Here is a 16,404-nt window from a genome sequence, read left to right on the forward strand (position 1 = left end):
CTTGAAGAGCCTGAACATCATCTGCCACTAGGAGAAACATGTCATCCATGGACAACAGGGACAACAGGTACCAGGTCTCACAAACATCCTGGATTTCTGGCCGTTCTCACCTCTAGTCACTTCTCCTTTCTGATGTCGATTAATGTGTTATTCAGAATCACTTGCTAGAGCAAGCCTTATCTCCTGTGTTCTTCATCTATAACAATATTGCCAAGCCTGTGTATTTTTGCATCCATTGCGTATGATTTCTGCAGCAGCAAGAGTGGCCTTATGTGTTTTTCATGTCAGTCACAGTCTGGCTAATACTGAAGGCAGAAGCCAGTCAGAAAATGAGCAGGTTTAGGATCTCTGAAACTACTTTGACGAAAAGTCAGAATTTGGAGGAGAGTGAGGATGGAGGGAAAACAAATGTTATATAGAGGCATCATGACAGCTGGGTGAAGCAACAAGTTTCAAGCAGAAAGAATTATCATTGTTTGAAGTGTAAGATTGATGCTAAGCTATTACTATCAATAATGTATAATGTGACCTTATGTGGTACGCTCTTTTATTTTGTTCTGAGAAAAAGTACCAATCTTGAAGTGAAGGCAAACAGAATAATTTTATGTGAGGAAGGCAGAGAAAGCTTTTTACATACCAGTTAAATTACTTTGCTTGCAAATAGTCCTTTGTAACATTCTGCAGCATTATCTCTTCCTGACGCTTTCTTTGTGATTTTAAATGGTTGCACTGGAGTTACCCATGGTCACCTTCCTGCTGTTTTCCTGGCATCCACTGACTACTGCAGCAGTATGAGGTTGAGGTATGGATTTAGGAGATAGGATGCTAGGAGAAAAAACCCACATGGAAACACAATAAGTCTCAACATTTCTCAAGAAGCAACTCTATAGGGCTTATCATTTGGGAAGATAGCTGTGACTTTGGACTAGCCTTAAAATCTTTCAGACTGCAACACAATATTCATCTGCATGCAGAATTTCAGCTACCTTTTCCAGCAGCTGTTTTTTTCATCATTTTTTTCATCACAATTAATGATTTACAATTACAGAATCACAGAATAATTCAGGGGATCTCAGGCAGTTGTCCTGTCTGACTCGCTGCTCACATGGGGGTTGGCTCTGAGATCAGAGCAGGTGGCTCAGGCCTTTAGCCAGTTTGATCTTGAAAATCTCCAAGGATGGAGATGGCACAGTCTTTCTAGGCAACCTGCTCCACTGCCTGGTTATCCTAATAGAGAAAAAGACTTTCCTAATCTCCAGTAAAAACCTTTCTTCTTCCATCTCATGTCTGTTGTCTCTTGTCCTCCCATCATGCACCACTGTGTGAAGAGCCTGGCTCCATTTTCTCAATAGCCTCCCGACAGGCACTGGCAGGTGTCTGTTAGGTCCACCCGAAGTCTTCCCTTCTCCAAGCTGAACAAGCTGTGCTCCCTCAGCATCTCCCCACAGGACAAGCACTCCAGCCCTCCCTAACCATCTTGATGGCCCTTCACTGAGCTCACTCCAATTTGTCTTGTACTGGAGATACTGTACACAGTATTCCAAATGTGGTCCAATGAGCACTGAGTAGAGGGAGATAATAACTTATCTGGAACCGCTGGCTGTGTTCCTGTTAATACAGCTCAGGACACAGCTGGTGTTCTTTGCTGCCAGGGCTGATGTTCTTTGCTGCTTACTGACCCCCATGACCACCAGAGACTTTTTCATAGAGCTGTGCCCCAGCCAGGTGGATGCCATTTTGTTCTGGCTTTACCTCTTCCACTCACCATTACCTCTTCTGTTGTCATGGTCCTGGAGTCTGAAAGTTCCAGCTGTCCCGCAGATGGGTGGAACAAAGTGGGGGTTTCTTCTCTGAAAGGGTCAGATAGTTTAGGGCTGCAGATATTACAAGATGAGCCGCAGCCTCTGTATAATGGATGCAGTAGAAGTGCATGTGTGGTATGTGTTAGATCTATTAATAAGGTGTCTGCATTCCGCTTGTAGTGAATGAAGAGAGGTAGGCAGGTGTGAGGCAGTGACTATCCTAACAATTCCCTTCAGCAATCACTTTGCTCCTTTCATTTGCTCTTCTTTACCTGAAGAAAAGTCTAAGAATCTTAATTTCACCCCCTTTTTGTATGTTGTGGAATTTGAAATCACTGATGAATTAACATTATCAGTTCCAGTTGCTTTATCCATCTTTTTTTTTTTGGTAGAGCTATTTGTTTTTCTTTGCTTGTCTTTTTGCCCTTTCCAGGCAAAAGTGACACTTGACAGCCAGAATGATCACTCCATGCTACAAAAATGAACTAGAAAATTATACTAAGAAGGAAGACGTTTGCATGAGCATATTTGTAGAGGATGAAGCTTCAGGTGGGTGGAATGTGCCTGTTGCAAAGGTTCTATGATAAAATTTAAAGGAGCGTAACACTGGGAATTTGAAAGACACGGATAAGCCAAATATGTTTGCACTGTTTAGAGCAGCATTTACAACACAGGGTGGTAGACCAGCCTCATTTCAAAACAAACCGATTCTCCAGGCACCGTGTAGATCAGCAGAAATTGAAGTCTACGCTCAGAAAAAGGCCAGAAGAGAAACTAATACAGTCTGATGGAAAATGCAGCACTGTGCTAGGGTGGTGGCAGGAGGTGGCAAGGTAGAAGCTGGAAGAAAGTCCTGCTCTTACAAGACAATTGCTTTTAGATCCCATGTTAAATTTTTTCATCTACTAAAATTGTATTTTTCATTAATATTACATTGAAAATGGTAAATTATTGTGGTGAAAAAAAAGTTTATTTCCTTTATTCAAGTAATTTCCTGACAAAAATAAGGTGTTTCTGTTTATAGTAACCAAAAAATAAGTCAGCTCTGGACTGGCATTTCACTTGGTCTGATGTCAGGGTGTGTTACACTTCGGCTCAAACCAAGTGTGGTCAGAATCAGGTGTAGCTGTAATATTAATTGGATTTTACCAATTTAGGCTCACATAATTTGGAATGATACATTGGCATCACAGTAGCTGTTTAATTGTAGCATTATTAAAAAAATCTGTAGTCATCCAGTATGCCACAGCATTATACCACACATTCATATTCTCGGAGATACTATTAAACTTGACAGTTGTTAATTTCCCTGTAGTTTGAAATAATACAGATAATCCAAACTTCTGCTACAAACTATACATTAAATTACCTAAACCTGGCATTGAAATACCTTTTCAAACATTTACAAATCCAAGAGTTGTATCCAATCTGTGCCCAACTTGGGGCATGTGTACTTACCCATAAGATTGCATGTGTAGCATCTTTGCATGGACATTTAGGCCTAAAGTTTTAGAAGAAATTGAAAAAAAAAAGATATTTAGACCTCTGAAGTCTGAAAACAAGGTTAGTAGGTAACTGAATAAGTACTGACTTATTAAGTATTGACTTATTATTATTATTAACTTAATAAGTACTGACTTATTTAGCTAGAGACTTGTGAGCCAGCTTTCTGACTCCTCCTGCACATTGCTAGAAAATGGTAATTATGTGGCACTGTAAGCCTAGGAAGGTAGAATGTTGATTTCCCAGCACCATTATTTTCTTTCAGAACCACTATTTTCATTCTCTTTTCCACTCTTTCTAATCTCCCAAATTGATTTTTAATGACACAGCTTATGTGCATGTAATGCTTTTCATCCAGAACAATGCCAAAGTGCTCTACAGGCTCTGCATTGTATTAGTGAAGCTTCACAACAAATGCGTTTTTCAGTATTGGCACTCTCTGGAAAGAAAAGGACCCTGTGTACATGACAGAAAGTACGTGAAGATGATGAGAGCACGTATATTCACATATTATATAAGCTGTTGGATGGAGAGTGAAGATTAATGTAGAACATCCAATACTGTCTGTATTAATTTTCCTTTTAATAGTTTGAGTATTTTAATGGCATATTAATTAAAGTTTCATGATTTGTAGGATATTCAGTAGATATTCCAGGCTGCTTCTCTCATAGAAGAAAATGAAGTAGGAAACATAAAATATACTAAAAAAACTGAAGAATGTCATTCTGAATTCCCCATATAAATCAAGTTTTCATTTCCATTTAGCTTCTTTTCTTTTTTTGAAAAACAAATGTGTACAATGCTCCTGCTTTTTTTTCTGTAATGGGGAAAAGAGCATAGATTTTTTATGTTTGCTTTGTAAGTGTAAGTATTATTGAATACTTTTTTGTTTTGCATTTAACATCCAAAACATTGTAGGAGAATGTTCATTGTAGTATTTTAAAAGTGTATGGTATTACATATAAGTAGGGCTTGCATTTGAGACGTGTTACCTATATTTTCTCATAATTGGTTATGAACCTTGCCCTTCATAAGTCCTCTATGATATAAACCAGTTGAACTTTGCAGCTATTTATTGTCTCTAGGGGGGTTTAAATAAAAATTCTGCATAATAGTCTCTCAATTTGAGGGAATTTTAGTTCTAACCTTGACCCTTGCATTTCAGCAAGGTCTAAGCCAGCTTGATTATCTGTCTCCATAATTACAGCATTTAAAATGCAGCTCTGTATCCTTGTAATGATGTGAAAGTCTTCCATCTTTGCTTGAATCTGAAATAAAAGATCTCTGATTTGGTAGGAACCATTGAAGAAACCTAACTTTCCCAAAACTGTGGGGACCTGAAAGTATAGCGCCTCTGCAACTTCCATTTCAGCATACAACAAAAAATGGTGCACACTGTATTTAATTTCCCTCTTTGAAAGGATTTCTGAGCTCTGGATCTGTTTGTGCATCACATCTAACAGTTCTTGCATACCTCTTGTGTCTCTCCCTGTGTGCCCATGAGTATCAGTGGTTGCACGAGGAGCACATTCCCACATGGTCTTTGGGACACACCACAGACTTAAATAGGATCTTAACAACAGCCCTGTCATGCTGGAATGAATTTCACCAGCAGTGCCTAATGCTAGGCAAAATTCTGAACTCCCTATCAAAAATGGTAGCCCTGCTGACACAAATACAAGGTCAGGCATTCAGCATTGTTTCCTCCTCTCCCATGGGAAGAAGTGCTCAGTGGTATAATCTTAAATTCCCTGCCACAAGTGTGATAAAACTGGACTGAGTGTACTGTTCTCTGCCTTGTGGTTTTGATTATTTGCTCAAAACTCTGGTGACCTTTGCAATGGTGAGAAGGTGCTCTACCATGACTCAATGGCAGCCATCACCATCATCCTGCTTAGTGGTTTGCCTGGAAATTGCTTGCAGTTTAGAAAAGCTTTCCCTTTAATTTAGTGCATATGTGAAATAAATTATACTATGGAATGGTGCTGTCAAATATTTATTTAGTATCTCAGTACTTGAACTCACTTGCCAATCAGATAAAATTAGTTTTGAATTCTTTTATACTGACATCATTTTCCTAACTTACAAATTCACTCTTAGACACAGAAGCAACGAATATTTACATTGGCCTGTTCTGAATAGCAGTGATGTTTAGGAATTTTAATGTACAGTTTAGTGTTTTTATAATGCCACTGTGAATCAGTGCTTAATTTTAGCTAGAGACAACTTTGTCCTTAAACCACTTACTTTGTGTATTTTCCTATTTTCTAATTCAGCTTGAGTGTTAATGTTAGCTCCTTTTAGATTATTTGCATAGAATTTCAAAGGCATAGGATTTCCCAAGACATTACTAAGCAGCATCAGTGGCTGCAAAGCCAAGTGTATGTTGCTGGGTCAACAAGATCAGCTTTTAACAATCAAATACAAAACATAATTGAGAATAATTACTACTATTTTGAGAATTGTTTTACTATATGCATTACTTTGCCAACATCTTTCCACATAATCCTGATGATTATCTCTCATAAAAATAGCATATTAACTTGTGAAGTTTATGAAAATAAGGTCTGCTCTAAAATTTCTTGGTCAGTACAACTAGTTTAAAAATAGCTTTCCTATAGGATGATTAGATGTTGTGTTATACTTTAAGCATAGCTGAAATTTTGTACAGAATTACATTAACCGTGTAGTATACAGAAGTAGCATCTTATTTGGATTAATTTTGTATTGCTAGAGGTTGGTCAAAAACTAAACTCAGCCAAAAATGAATAATTTTGCTGAATTTGCCTGCTGAAATGTAGTAAATACTGAAAACATAAGAGCTCTAATAATAATAATGCATTCCCATTACGTATTTACCTTTTTTCTTCATGTTTTGCATGACTGAGAATTTTATCACTGTCAATTTTCAGAGAGTAGAGTGTATTTGACTAAGCTTTGTGTAGCCAATATTAAAAACAAACACCAAACAAACAAACCAACTCCTGTGCATAAAATGATGGGGAACAATTAATTTTGAACCTCCAGTTTTTCAAGTTTCTGGCTGGATTGTGTTCATTAAAGTCTTGTCTGTGTGGTTGTGTTACTGATGCCTGTGTCAGTAGCGAGGGGTCACCAAAGCAGGCAGGTTTTTGGGAGCGCTGGTGGGAACATCGCTGAAGGTGTCAGAGGTGAACAGTAGGAACATGGAAAGGTGAAAATGTCTTTGCCCCTTGACTGCCAGGAGAGAAAGAGAATCTCTCTGTATACATGCTGACTGCCAAGGGTAAAACTTGGAAGAATGAGGTTAATTGGGCAGCTAGGAAAAAAGGAGGTTACTTTCTTAAGCATTGTCATTTTTTTTAGGCAGAGGCATCACAGCAAATCTGTAATTCTGGTGGTTATTTTACTCCTTAATGATGAAAAGCCCTAACTGGGCTTTTATAAGGACTGCTTCTGTTTTGAACTGAGTAATACCAGCTTTTTACTAGAAGTTATAATATAAACAGCAATTAGGTATAACCGTATACAGTCTAACTCATTAACAGAGTCCAGCTTCTGTGGGGCCATTTGCATCTGTGATCATATAGAACAGTTTGTTACAAGATTATCCAAGAACAGAGTGAGCTCAGGCTGAAGAAATCCCAAACAGTACTTTTGTACTCAGTATTTCTCAGCCATAACCAAGTATGCAGCTTTTTTTTTCATATTGTGTTATGCATAACCAGACCATAGAAAGTATCGCTTCCATCATTTACAGTGAAAAAGGCCAAAAAAAAAGGCTGAGGAACTCAGGATCTGAAACTGTGGTGTGTGGATGGACTGCAGATCTCTTTCTTGTGGTTCATTGGAAAAAAAATAACAAAACACCACCAACATTTTAGAAGTATAACATGGTAGATTAAGCTGCCGGTACCAGAAGGGAATGGGGTCTGCGAGTAGATATTTTCCTTACAAAGTGGTCTGCTGACTGAAAATCTGGAGCACCATCAGAGTTCAACTAATCGAGCCAGACAGCTTGTTAGACGGTCTTATAAAAGCTGGATGTCTGGCTAGATAGCTTTTTGGCACTTTGAAGAACAGAGAGGCAGATTTATGAACTGGACAAATGAGCATTACAGTCAGGAATTTTTCTAACAGTTTGGCTGTATCTCTGAGACCCTTTGACTTTCAAAAAGATGCTGCTTCAAAAGGCAGCTTCTGCCAGCTCCGAAATGCACCATTCAGCCTCGGATATCGCTGCTCATTTTAAGCACCTTATCTCCCTGTGCAGCTCACAAAAAAGCCAGGATAAGTTTAGGGTCTGCTTCAACCCCCTTTACGCAGTAGCACAACAGCTTCAAAGTGGCAAGAAGCTTCAGGGAAGAGACAGGTGTGCCTGCACATAGAGGAGGAACAGGTTGATGTTAACATGCAGAAAGAACACGATGCCCCTCCTGAAAGGTGAACCTGAATGTACGTTCTCCTAGCATTGCTGAGACTTTCGAAACATTCAGCTTCCTTGTGACATACATATGTTCACAGGGGGCACGCACCTCTGCTGTACGCCCATAAAACCCCTGCGTTGGGTTCGGTTTGGACAGGAATTGCTAAATACCTTCAGTCACTCTCAGCAATTAAACCCTAACTCACCGTGTCCTGAACTACACTGTTGATTAGTCTCCATGTCCTCGCCACCAGAAAACAGCCAACAGCAGCACTGCCAAGGTTTCTGCACTTTTTTTCCTGCCTCTTCTCTGTTGAACGTCATTCCAATTCAGATCCATCAAACTGCACACCACAGGAACTGAAACATCGTGGGCAGAGGAATACATAAAATCAGAATTTCTTGGAAAACCCCCAGTCGCTATAATTGTAAATAGCTGGTTTTCTTCTTTGTATGCTGTTTCCTTTACAGATTCCACAGTTTCTGATTTCTGACCTTTAGATGAGCTTAGAGTGAAATAGATGGATTCATGCCATAAAATTATTTAAAAATAAGGTGGTAGCTGCACAGAGAGGAGCATGTCATGTGGTATTTCCAGTACAACTTGTGTTAACCCAGCCAGAAATACTGTGATACCTACCAGAGTGCCAGACACCTTAGTTACACAAACAGAAGGAAACAACTGAAAACAGGGAACATTGTCGCACTTTTGTAATATTTTGATGTTGCTGCTCCCTCTCCTAATAAAACAAAACAGAAAATACAAAGCTGATAAGAGTTAAACGCTTTTTCATCCATCACGAAGGACTGGTCAAGATTCTTTTTTAAGCTGAGCCCTTACTGAGATGTCCTTAAGACTATTAAAAGCAAAGCAAACCAGAAGGAACCTAACACCCCCAGACCCAAGAAGAAAATGATGCTGTGGCTTAGCATGTTCCCTTCTCACCCTGGGAACCTGTGGACAAATAATGCTTACCACTTTACTGCATTGTCACACTACCATTTATTTTTGGCATTATTTGCTGTCTGTGGTCACAAGAGGGCATGTGGCCTGGTGGACCAGCACTGGAAATAAGGCAGAAGAGTGCCTTGGTTTCAGAGCCAGACTCAGAGCCCATCCTCATTTGGGATTTGAGGAAGGAGGGAGCACAGCACTCACAAATCCCTCTGTTCCTTGTTTTGATCACTGCTGCTTCTTTTCCCCAGTTTTTGGAGTGCACGCTGCCCTTTTGCTAGTTCATAGGCAATAGATTTTAACAGTCAGTCTTTAAAAACTCTGCACTAATAGGTCAGAGTAGGGGAGGAAACAGACATATGGAAGAAGCTCAGACTGATTTTTGGCAAATCCTACGTTTGATCTGTGTTGCAGTGTTGCCAGCGTTAAGTGTTCCAAAATCATACATGATGAGGGTGGCTTAAAAATAATCAAGTTGGAGTTCCTTTTTATTTGCCTTTTGGCTTAAAAATAATCAATTTGAGGTTCCTTTTATTTGCCTTTGGTTTCTTAGTGTTCAGCGTGTGCTCAGATAATGTTTTCTCAGAAACCATGTGTGCTAGAAAACTGCTTTTTCTTTTCCAAATAAAAATTACCACTTCTCAAGTCAAACCCCAGCCCTCTGCTAAGGCTTCACATACCAAATCTCATGGAAATGTGCAGTAAGCTTACCATGGTTGCAATCCTTCATCTTATTCCCCACATATTTTGTTTTGTTTGTTGTAGTCCAGGGTAGGATGACAGAAAAAGAGAAAGTGGACAGGTTAATATGAATAAAAACATGAGAACAGAGAATTAGGGAAAGAGGGGCAGCAACTTAATAGATTAAATAGAAAAAGGAAAGCAAGGATGGAAAGAGAGATGGAGCAGCAGTGTAGCAATATTTACAATGGAGAAGGCTTAGGATGTGAAAGCAAAGCAAACCAAACCAAGTATTCTGTCTATACCTATCCTTCTAGCATAGCAGCTGCTTTAGGGCCTTGGAAGCAATCAGGGCTGTGTATTTGTAATTAATTATTTGAAGCTGTGCCAATATTTAACCAAGAATTAACCCTGCCAAAGCAGGGGCAGCAGCATGTGGACTTTTGGAGAACAGGTGTTTTCAAGCTTTTAAATGCTGCATACTCAGGTTCTTTTCCATATATGTGACTTCTGGAGGGTGAAGTTAACTTGAAATTCAGAGCTTGTTAAGAATGTTGGGTTAGAGGCATACTCTTGTAATTCTTAGGTCTGAAATGAAATCTCCAAAATACATTTTCTGTAGCAGGTATGTTATTCTGCTGAGAGCTGACACAGACTTCTTTTTCCATAGCCTGAATAATTGTGATGCCTGACTTTCAGAAGGCTTGAAGGAATAATTCAGCAAAACACACTGAAGCTTGGCTATTTCTTCGAAGTAGAAGGTTGTTCTCATTTTTAGAATTTTTTCCACTTTTACCCCTCTGCACTTTTTTTGCTAGTGTGTCTCCTGTAGCTTTCCTATCCCTTTCATTTGATGTAGAATTGTCTCTTCACTGCTCTCTCTTTTATTAGACCTTTTTACTGTTTCTCTCTGCTCTAAGAATTTGAGACATCCTAGTTAATGGACACTGAACTGCCTTCCATCTCCTTTTAAATCTGCCACTGAATTTGCAAGATTTCTGGCTATGACATGCTCTCTTTCTATCCATCTACTTTTTCTTACAGCTCATGAAATAGGTGTGTCATGTTTAGTCCCTGTTTAGCCATTCCATGTACTCTGTGTCTCTATGGAATGAAGGCAATTGATAAGTTATGTAGTTAAGGAGGTTGCATTTGCCTTTGTTGTAGTTGGTGAACCTTATTTAATCTAGGGCAAATGTCAGGAATTTTTTCCCCCATACTTCAAATGCAAAGCTCAAATTAAAAGGTGGTTCCTTGTATAATCTGCCCGGATGGAAGTGTTTTCACTGAGGGCTGAATACAAAAACAGAGAAGTGTAAGGATAACCATGGAAGCACTGATGCCATGACTTGGATGGGAAGCCAAGATTGCTCTTGTGGTACAACTTGGAGCAGCAAAGAAGTTTGAAACATGGAGAAATTAAACTTCCCTCTATTGCATTCAGAGACACAGAATATTTGCACTTGCAAAGTTCTTATGAACTCATCTCACCACCCCTAAGACTACTTGTCTTGTAGTGAGAATCTGTTGTGCTCTGCAAGGGCAACAAGTAGACTGAGACCAAAAAAGATCAGTCAGATAAAGAGAGAAGATGAATTGATAAATATGCTATGACTATAGACCTAGCCAGAAGGAGCAGGCCTTATTTTAGGCACTGTGTGTGGGTCAGTAATTCACTGCTGATTTAAAAATTGTCTTTTACTAGAGTAACTTGATCAGCAATGCCTCAGCTACTGATATTAGATAATATTTGTTGTATAATTAAATACTAGTTTATTTATTCAAATATTTTATCAGATGCCTTACCAATTAACCTTCCTATTCCAAACCTTTTTTTTTTTTGGGCAAATATGGAGCTTTAAATCTAACTTCATTTCATGCTTTAGAGCATCTTATTCATATATTGACTGAAACATATCATGTGTTCATGAAGCGCACAGAAAAAAATAACAAATTTCTCCAAGTGGGGAACCTTAGCCACAAATCTAATTTTGGTGGTCTCAGCATATGATTGGGTCTGCAACGTCAGATCCATGTCTGGAAATCACCTATTGCCTGGTCCTGAGCTGCAAAAATAAAGAATCAAGGAAAATTTTTCTCCTTGTTTCTCTTTCTCCCTCTTTCTCATACACCCGCATGAGCACACCCACCCACACGTGTGTGCCTGCACGTACGCACAAAAAGCTTCTGTTTTGATTCAGTTCTCCCAGCTTCTTTGTTCAATTACAAATTGCAGATGTTCCAAACTTCAGGGCAGGGTTCAATTTCATTTGCAAATGAAATATATGATTTATATATTAAAATACAGACATCTTCTAAATAGCAATATTCAGCCTGTGGACTGTCCTGGGAATACAGACTTATTGCAAATTTCCTTCTACTTATAGAGCTAGAATGATCAATTATTTTAGTACACACTGTGTTGATTTTTCTTTTACCAAATAAGGGAGAATACTTTTTTCTTTTTTAAGTAAATATTTAATATCAAAAATATCCTGGCTACTTCCACTGCTGAGTGCATGTTTTGATGTCAGTTTAAATTTAATGTAAGAGCATATATATATTTTCAGTATTTTTAAAGCTAATAATATTCCAGTTCTATTTTTGTAGTAGGTAATAAAAAATGATGGTTGCAATGTTAGTGGCCTTGCATTTGTGGCTGTACCAATTTCAATTTCTCACGTTATTCAACTCAAACCTGTTTGCAAGAACTGACCAATTCAAGAAGGTGACATCAACTCATAGGCTGTTAAGACCAGTTACTGATTTTGGTAGACAAATTATGTTGTTGCCCAACCCCAGTTGTCATTATGGCTTGTAGGGTGTATTTTAATGAGTGTTAGTCAACTCCTGATGACTGGACTTACTGCAAGGATGGTAGTGAACTTTGGATGTCATGGATGGTATTTGGTGGATAGTGTGAATATGGTTTGAATATTGTTTATGCACTTTCCCTGACACAAAGTGAAGTGTTGCATTGAAAGGGAGAAGATGCAAGGTGGTGTTCCCAAAGTGTAACCTAGCCGTTACAGAGCTGGTGGCAGGTGGGTCTGCTGTTGTAAGTTGCTTAGGTATTTGGTCTTCTTTGAAACAACATTTTCAGAATCGCTGTACAGCCGAACCCAACTGCCCCCTGCTCGTACCTCTAAACCTCTGGTAACCATTGCCTTGCACAAGGCCCTGACACTGGCTTGAAATTGACTGCACTTTTCTTGACCCTGTTATCTGTCCAGCAACTCTATCTCTGCTTCTTCAGCCTTCGTCTCCCAGGGAAGAGCTAAGTTTCAGCATGAGACTGAGAAGCTGAGGAGTTAGAGAAAAGATGCAGAAAAGATGTAGGAGAAGAGATTTAGAGGAACGTGATGAACACGTTTTCTAAAAAGATGGAAAGCCACACTGCGGGCAGGGATGTAGGTGGGGGATTGAGAAAACAGAAATTAAGCCTCCCCAACCTAAGACCTCAAGAGTCCTAAGTCCTCCTTCTCTCCATGCTTCAGTGCCCCAGACTCCCACAGTAGCTGGGAACCATCTGCATCCATATTAAATTTTCTGTTCTACTCTCTGTCATGCTAATTCCTCACACTGTCTTTGAATAAAACCCAATGCATATCACTCAGCAGCTTTACACTCCCAGATGCTCAGTTCCACTCTCCTCAAGTACCTGCATATCTTGGAGAGATCACAGAGAGGTGTGAAAGAGGTTGGACTGTGAAAACTAAGTGTGCTAACTGGAGGAAGGGAATATATGGAGTGTGGAAGGATATTTCATTCCCAAGTGTGAATGAGTGCGTATGACAAAAAAGGCTCAAAGCTTCTTCAGCATTTGACTTCCTCACGTTCTCTATTGTCTTACCAAAAGGTTATAGTGACCTTAGTGATGGCAGGCTTGGCTTGTGCAAGGAGGCAAGGCATTTCAAAGATTGATATCAACAGCCATGCCTTCATCTCCCTGTACACAGTTTGGCTGAGTTAGGAAATGTGACAACATTACGCAAACTGTCTCAGTGTGTTTGTCCAGTGTCACTTTTCTCAAGTGGAATTGGAAAAACACAGCATTTTAGAGTTTGCATAAAACTCAAAAATACTACTGTTTAAGTGCAAAGAAGTATTAGAAGTTCTTGCACATACTTTGCAAACTGCACAGTGTCCAGGCCTAAACTCACTTATGTTTCGTGACTATACTGTGTCTGGTTATTGTGAGAGCCTGCCATAAAAACCTTTCACTTCAGCAGAGTTCTGTGCTCTCTTTGGCTCAGCTGTTCATTCCACCTTGACCTCAAACTCCAGGCACTGAGGTGAAGAACGTTCTCAGTTTTACCTCACTCAAAGCAGCACTTGGTCACATCCCCAGCAGCTGAGAACCTGTGGGGTGGATCAGAGCCACAGGTTAAGCTGTGTAAGCATTCAATAAATAAGTTTTTGTTGAACCAGTCGGTATTGTAAAATAATGGGGTTTAGCTGGGCTGTATTTCAGAGGTCTGTTGTTTAAATGACTATAACTGGACTGGTACACCCGCTCCCAGGAGGCACAAAAAATGTCAAGTGAGTTTAGTCAACATGCAGATTTTTGACCATTTAGCATCTGACCGGTCAGATTTTAAACACCAGCCGGACTTTATGGCAAAGCCATGGATCTATAACACAACATCCAGTTTCTGTGTAGCATGTAGCACTAGAGGGCAGAGCTAACAGCTAATGAGAAATCAAGGGTGCCTTAAGGTCCAGGGAACATACGTTATAATACATTTAAACAAACCTTTAGGAAATAGCTGGAGGAAGAGGCTGACACACAAAAGCCGAAATATTAGGTGACTGGTAAAATAAATGGCAAATTAATTGCTATGCTGGAAGCATGACAAACACTACAACCATGGCCTTGCATATTCCCCACAGCCCTGTTTGGGCATGTTTGTAGCCCTGGGAGATGCCATTTTCAGCTTTATGCATACCTCCTTCTTATGTATTTTTAAGGGTCTGCTTACAATTGGGAGAACTAGACATGTCCCTTTGAAAACCAAAGCTGAGTTGCTGTAGCACAATTCTGCCATGGGAAGACAACTCCATGCCAAGTGCCACATGCCAAAGAGGTGGCACCTTATAAATTTGCTGGAGCTGAACTCTTCCTGCCACAGGTGCTCTGGCCCTGCAGCATTCCTGAGTCTCCATGCAATGGGGCTCACAGATGGCTAGAGGGACCCAAGGTGTGTGATATTTATCTGTGATAAATGCTGAGGTTCAGCTGTTGCTTGTTGGTCTATGTTGACCCTGTGTGTGCAGGTGAGGTATATGTCAGAGCAATGTCACCCACACCAGCACCTGTACCTGCATCAGCAGGGTGCCATGCTGTGGGCACCCTACTTCACAGGAGACTCCCAGCATCAGTGAGACCCCTAGAAAGGGACTCTCTTTTCTTTGATTGTTGCTCGGGGACCATAAGAAGATGAGTCACATCTTGCTCATGCTGCATGTCCCCAGCATGAGGCAGTCAGTCAGCAGCTCTCAACTCAGTAGATGTGGGTAGCCTTGAATTTAATTTAATTGCACTGTTTCATCTAACTGAAGATCATGGCTGGTGAAGGTTAGATGATGTGAAAAAAGGACAGGGAAACCGTGAAATAGGAGTGGTCTGTCTGCAGGCTGCAAAGGGAAATCCAGGCAAGGTATTGGGTTCTGTCTACACCCAGACTTTTACAGATGCCCGCAGAGACCAAAGAGAAACCATTTGGCTAAACTTGAATACTTTTTTACATTGCTACATAATTTTCATCCATCAAACTACTGTGAAGTTTTAGAAAAAGAAGAAAGTAAAAATTATTGCACTCCCCCTGGCCAAATAACACCAAACAAACCCACCCAGATGTTTGGTTCACCTCTGTTCATCAGGAAAAAAAAAGAAGTTTATTTTGTATATATCACTAATATTGCAGCTGCTGTTTTATGGCCAGATATCTTCATTCTTTTATTGAGATTGCACAGTCTTCAATAAATGAAGTGTGATTTTTGCAGGTTACATGGCAATGATTTATATGGGGGTCATGGCCTGTCCCGTGACAATGTCTGACTCCACATAATACGATGTAAGTGTAAGAATCACACTCTTCCTCAGGGTCAGCAGCACCATGGCACAGGTCCCTGTGTTTGACAAGCCACCCACAAAGTAGGGCATATGCATTTTCCTTTGTGTGTGTGTGTGTGTGTGTGTCAGCTCCCTGAATTACTTTCAGGTAGTTCTGCACATTTCTACTTTTTCATTTAATTAGGTGCAAACACCCTGTATAAATAAAATAAAAAGTTCCCTGCAGTTAGTAGACTGTTGCAGACTGCCAGACACTGAAAAATATTTGTCTCTGTTACTGTTGCTTAATAATTCACATTTTATAAACAAAGAAATCTTTCTCTCCCTTTTTTTTCTATCCCTTTTCCAGTTTGCTTTTTGGGGTTAGAAGCTTGGATACAGCTGCAGAATAAGTTTGGATCCCAGTATACAGTAGGTGTACTATCCATGAGTACAATAGTTGTACAGTACTACCAAGGTTTCCTGCCTGCCTTTCAGTCACACAGGCTCCGTATCCTTTAGGAGATGTCAGTCATTGCAGTGCTTGTATGTAAATGCTGTATTGTCTATCAGATATTTCAGATTCAGATTTCAGCCGAGCCATGAATTCTTTACGTCTTTCTTCTAGCAGCAGCTCAAGTCATAGACTTCAGGAAAGCAGGCATGCCCCACCATAGTGATATAATACTACAAAGATACCTACAAAGATATCTATAAAGAAATGTATGTTGATTTACTAGGATTTATATCAGAATCATGTGCAAAGTTGGTTATCTTCATTTATATGTGGAGAGAAGGTCTGAAGAGGTTGTACAGGCTTACAGGTTGATGTGTTAGTGATCTGCAGAACAAAAATCCTCTTGGTTTCCACAGTTCTCACCACTGTATCTAGGGAGAGTCATCACTAGCATGTCTGGCCTGTAGGAAGTCAACTATTTGATGACATTTACATATATCACCTGGTATCTGAAATTTTGGATATGGTAACTCATGCCTGGGCATG

Source organism: Columba livia, chromosome 2 (genome assembly GCF_036013475.1).
Source record: "Columba livia isolate bColLiv1 breed racing homer chromosome 2, bColLiv1.pat.W.v2, whole genome shotgun sequence".
Lineage (NCBI taxonomy): Eukaryota > Metazoa > Chordata > Aves > Columbiformes > Columbidae > Columba > Columba livia.